Genomic DNA, 5,910 nt, shown 5'->3' on the forward strand with positions numbered 1-5,910 from the left:
ATGACTTATACATGTTCCTGTAACTATGAGAATTATGCAACTCCCGTTTACCGGAGGAACACTTTGGGTACTACCAAACGTCACAACGTAACTGGGTGATTATAAAGGAGTACTACAGGTGTCTCCAAAGGCACATGTTGGGTTGGCGTATTTCGAGATTAGGTTTTGTCACTCCGATTGTCGGAGAGGTATCTCTGGGCCCTCTCGGTAATGCACATCACTATAAGCCTTGCAAGCAATGTAGCTAATGAGTTAGTTACGGAATGATGCATTACGTAACGAGTAAAGAGACTTGCCGGTAACGAGATTGAACTAGGTATTAGATACCGACGATCGAATCTCGGGCAAGTAACATACCGATGACAAAGGGAACAAAGTATGTTGTTATGCGGTTTGACCGATAAAGATCTTCGTAGAATATGTAGGAGCCAATATGGGCATCCAGGTTCCGCTATTGGTTATTGACCAAGAATAGTTCTAGGTCATGTGTACATAGTTATCGAACCCGTAGGGTCCGCCACTACACCACGGTAAAAAGTTAAGGGCAATCAACTGCCGGGAAAAGCAAAGAATTTAGGTCAATTAACTGTCGGTAAAGATTTAACTGCCGGGCAAGCATTTGCAGGTCAAATTATTTGCCGGGAAAGATATAGCAAGAATGGCAATGTATCTGCCGGCAAGTTTAGGGTCAAGGTAACTGCCCTGGAAACGAAACGAGGGCAACTACAATGCCGGTGACCAGGTTGACGAGGACTGAAAACTTTTGAGGAAAAAGCGCGCGAGCCAGGACCACGAAGCAGTAGAAGTTACGCGAAGCGGCCTCCACGCGCCACACGGCCCTAAAATTGCTCTTTCCCCACGCCCCACCACAGGGCACAGGCCGACCCAACCGCCGCACTCATCGCCGTTAACACCGCCGCTTCCGCATCCCCAGATCCACACCGCCCGGCCAAGGGCCACGGCTCCATTCCCCAACCACCACGCCGCCGAACCCGTATCCCCCCATCCCCCATCTCCCCGCCACACCCCCAACCGAATCCACGCCGCCGCGGCCTGCCGCATCCCCACCCCATTGACGTAGCAGCCGCGCGCTGGCTGCAAGGACATCGGCGATGTAATTCCTTAAACTGAGATACAAAGAGGGAGGACAGGGTCGTGGGGCTCCGCCACGTGCCTGGATCCAGGCACCAGCCAACGCATCTTGCTCGATCTGGCTACCGCCGCGCGCGTCCGTGCCAGATCCGGCCGGCACGGTCGAGGCTGGGTGGAGGAGCATGGGGCGGTGGCTTGGTTGTTGAGGAGGGGAAGCGAGCACGGGGCGGTGGCTAGGATGTGGAGGAGGTGAAGCGAACACGGGCCGTTGTGGCTAGGAGGTGAGCTGCTCATCCTCGATCTGGAGAAGGGGAAGGCAGAGGTGAGCAGGATCCCCTCAATTCTTGACATGCTTACTAGTTAATTTTATATGACTAGCTTCTGAACCCGATATTGCATTATGTGCGTCGAGAAACATACAGTTTTATATCCTTATTTGCAAATTCGGAATTGCATCATCTGTTCAACAGTGTGCTTATGATATTTTCCATACGTATGGCTCAAAATGTAACATGCAGTCTAATTTGCATAGCCAGTTCATTTTCTTGGAGCTTATAGATCTGTTCCAGTTAGTAATTCATTCTAGATGATCTCTGTATTTTGTAGGACCTATTTTTAATTCAATAGATAGATAGATGTTTGTAGACAAGGTCTTCAGGAATAACATTTTAGTGTTGATGTTCAGGTGTAGGTTCACAAGTTGAGGGAAGCTGCAGCCATAAATAATCGAAAAAGTACCACACTTCACAGTTTTTGTGAGATTCTTGATCCTAGTTGAAGACTTAATTTGGTACTTCCATCGCGTGGCATCGTTTGACTACATTCTGAATACCTCATAATTTGTTTCTATCATTGCACGGTTGTATCATAGGGAGTAAAATATATTGTGGCGTGATAATGGAAATTCTGAAATTGGACTATCACCACAACGGAAATATTGTGCTCTTTTGAGTGTGATTGGTTTGACAACCGTGTACACGGCAAGTGGGTAAAATTTGATATATTTTGAATCACAAATATGAACTCTAAGCATTTATTTAACTCTGGTGAGAAGTTGTCTGATGAACCATTATTTCTGACTCCCCAAGCAACTCAAGCTTATTCTGTCCAAGATTCCATTGACAAAGATTCATGTAGTGTTGTCCATTCGAAGCCAGGAATCCTTTTTGATATTCTTGGAAAAGAAATGAAAACTTTGAGAAGGTTGATGAACCTGTGATTCTGTTCCTTGGTTTAGATGCTAATGTAAATCTCCAGCCTGATGTTCAAGATGCACCTCGTATTAGAAAAGATGTAGATGGACAATTGTTTGTCAGGTTAAGAAGGATAAATATGTAGCTTAAATACCTCTTTTAATATTTTGTAATGTTCCTCTACTTCAGGCTTGCCCTGTGCATAAGACGCACTATTGCTAATTATGTCTTTTATATTTAAGTATTCCTGCAGAGTGCCTCTTTGTTCTTCTATTTCAGATTGCATAACACTTGTACTAATTCTGAGATGATATTTCTTTTCAGGAAAAGAATGGCAAACAGAGGATAAAGAGATGATGCTTCTACATATAAAGATTTGTGAACAGGGAATGTAACGCTTGTCATAGAGAGGTTGAATGACTTCATTCCAAGTCTTGCATGAACAAGACAACAAGACAAAGGTGATGGTCGCCCTTGTGTGTTGATACATCTTGTGGATGCTAGTTTTCTTTATCTATAAAGCAGAGCTACGGCCTAATTTCTTAAACCATTAATAAAAGAAATCAAGAAATGCTTATAAACTATGGATGTAGCAACATCATGACCTTCCTGTATGCATCATGGACCAATAAAGGAATTACATCATGACCTTCCTGTATGCATCATGACCTTCCTGTATGCATCATGGATGTAGCTACTCTGTTTCTTAAACAGTTCTGCAGCTACTACTAAAACTTTGCACAGTTTGGACAACACATCATGGACTAATAAAGGGACCACACAAGTACATATTCAGTAAACCAACATTCTTTGATTTTGAGCAACCTATATTCATTTCAGCAAATGATTTAAGTGCCTGCAAACTCTTTTTCTTTTTGTTTGATCAACATTTTTTCTGAAACAAGCAGCAGATTTAATTAGAGGGCTGTTCAGTTGGTATACATTCTCATGACTATTGATTCTCACTATCTAGCACTAATACACACTACACGGAACAAACATGTACAAAAAAAACAGAGGACGCTGTGCATTGCCACTGGATTGCTAGTGATTACTTGCAGTTTTTTAATGTTCTATTTACTTCACAGCAATCAGGAGAAACTAATACACCAAAAGATCACTACTGATAAATATTTATAATGATAGGTTGTATAGTGCATAATCTGTTCCTATGACTACATGCACACATTCTGTTTGTGCCTTGTGGAATGCAAAGTACAGGGCGACGTCGACACACAAGTATCTTTTTCATTTGGATGAGTCGATTTTCTTTTTCAGCCCGTGCAACTTCTATGTTTGGAACATGTGTTCATCTGAGCTGATCTATTTGGTCATTTCCTTTTTTTTAACAGGTCACCAGTAATAATGCCTTTGCATCCACAAGGTTCTAGAGGTGTGTTTGGTGAGCTAAAAGAGTATTCTGCTGGTTTCGGTTTTGTCCATAATGTAAAACCTTTACTTGTGAACCTACAAATGTACTTATGTGTGCATGTAGACCTGATGGATGGTTGTGCTTTTGGCTGTCCTGTAACTAGACTTGTATGCCCATTTGTGCATCCAGGCATGCGTGATTGATCTTTGTGCTTTTGGCTGTCCTGCAATACTGGACTTATGAACCTATGTATGGATGATGGAGACTTGTGAACCTATGTATGGATGATGGATTGCTTATATACACACACACACACACACATTATCTCTTAAGTGATGCAATCTTAATTACTGTACGCATGTGTTGTGTTATATATAGATGGCACAAAATGGAGTGAAGATAGATGATAGCTTTTGAAATACATGTATACATATAGGAGATTTGTGTGTTCCCAGGGGACACAAATAATGGCAGTCAGACTGCCGGGAAACTCTTCAATCTGCCCTGAATTGTCAGTCTGCCGGGAAAATGTTGTATGCCGGGAATAGTTCTAACTGCCGGCAAAGGTGCGGACATTAAGGGCAGAGAATATGCCGGGGTTTGTACTAACTGCCGGGAATTCTTTTTCCCGACGGGACTTTCAAGGGCAGTTTGTAGATGCCGGCAAAACTCATTCCCGGCAGATAGTCTGCCTCCGGTAGCTAGTTTTCCCGGCAGATCTGGTGACCCTTAAATTTTGGTCATGGTGCAGTGCGCACGCTTAAGGTTTCGATAACATTTATATTGTGAGTTTATGAGTTTTGATGTACCGAAAGAGTTCGGAGTCCCGGATGAGGTCGGGGACATGACGAGGAGTCTCGAAATGGTCGAGACGTAAAGATCGATATATTGGACGACTATATTCGGAGTTCGGAAAGGTTCCGAGTGATTCGGGTATTTTTCGGAGTACCGGAGAGTTACGGGAATTCGCCGGGGAGTATATGGGCCTTATTGGGCCATACAGGAATTGAGGAGAGAGGCCGAAAGGAAGGAGGCGCGCAGCCCCCCTCTGGTCCGAATTGGACAAGGGGTGCAGCCCCTCTTTCCTTCCTCCTCTCCCCCTCTTTCCCCCTTCTCCTACTCCAACAAGGAAGGAGGGAGTCCTACTCCTGGTGGGAGTAGGACTCCCCTTGGCGCGCCTCCTCCTGGCCGGCCGAACCCCTCCCCCTTGCTCATTTATATACGGGGGCAGGGGGGCACCTCAAGGCACGAAACACAAGTTGATCTACGGATCGTTCCTTAGCCGTGTGCGGTGCCCCCCTCCACCATATTCCACCTCGGTCATATCGTCGTGGAGTTTAGGCGAAGCCCTGCGCCGGTAGAGCATCATCATCGTCACCACGCCGTCGTGCTGACGGAACTCATCCCCGAAGCTTTGCTGGATCGGAGCCCAGGGATCGTTATCGAGCTGAACGTGTGCTGAACTCGGAGGTGCCGTACGTTCGGTACTTGGATCGGTCGGATCGTGAAGACGTACGACTACATCAACCGCGTTGTCATAACGCTTCCGCTTACGGTCTACGAGGGTACGTGGACAACACTCTCCCCTCTCGTTGCTATGCCATCACCATGATCTTGCGTGTACGTAGGAAATTTTTTGAAATTACTACGTTCCCCAACAATGACCCCCTTTGTTGTTATCTCATCCACCGGGAATTGTAATTGTTGCATCAATATTGTCCCCTCTTGTAAAACAAGGCCACACAATACAATTTATGTAGCAGCAGTAACATGAGATGATGTCATGTGATAGACTTGTTCGTGTCGTACACATTTTCCTTGTACATTTTATCTCGTTGGTGTTGATTTTGTTCAAGTAGACTCCATTTGCATTTAAGGATACTATTGGTTTTCAATCTATTATTTTAGTGTATTTGATGCATGATTTTCACATATTAACTCGTATTTTAGCAAAGCGATAGTACATAACTTTATAAGTGTCATTCTTTCACCATAACAGTTAAGGATACCATGACTTCAAAGAACAGTCTTTTTAGTGAACCGCAAAAGGAGAGTTGAGAATATTATCGATGTTAGCACAACATGAAAAATCCTATTTCCCGTTCGTTTTGGGACATACTTAGTTTTTTAGGTGTGGGACATACTAACTACTTAGGTTTTTTTGAGCGAAACTTACTACTTAGTCTTTTTTTAGCGACACTTACTACTTAGTTTTTTTTTAGGAATCCCGACGCTTTATTACTCAAACTTCAC

The 5,910-nt window shown here is 44.0% G+C and overlaps 1 long non-coding RNA gene across 1 annotated transcript; it reads left to right on the forward strand.

Annotated features, from left to right (window-relative positions):
- Nucleotides 1–822: 822 nt before the first annotated feature.
- Nucleotides 823–3,938, forward strand: LOC123138777 (uncharacterized). The gene is made up of 4 exons (XR_006469321.1): nucleotides 823–1,414; nucleotides 1,778–1,847; nucleotides 2,610–2,746; nucleotides 3,638–3,938. It is a non-coding gene; the product is annotated as an uncharacterized lncRNA (long non-coding RNA).
- The last annotated feature ends 1,972 nt before the right edge of the window (nucleotides 3,939–5,910 follow it).

This window comes from Triticum aestivum, chromosome 6B, assembly GCF_018294505.1.
Source record: "Triticum aestivum cultivar Chinese Spring chromosome 6B, IWGSC CS RefSeq v2.1, whole genome shotgun sequence".
NCBI classification, from domain to species: Eukaryota; Viridiplantae; Streptophyta; class Magnoliopsida; order Poales; family Poaceae; genus Triticum; species Triticum aestivum.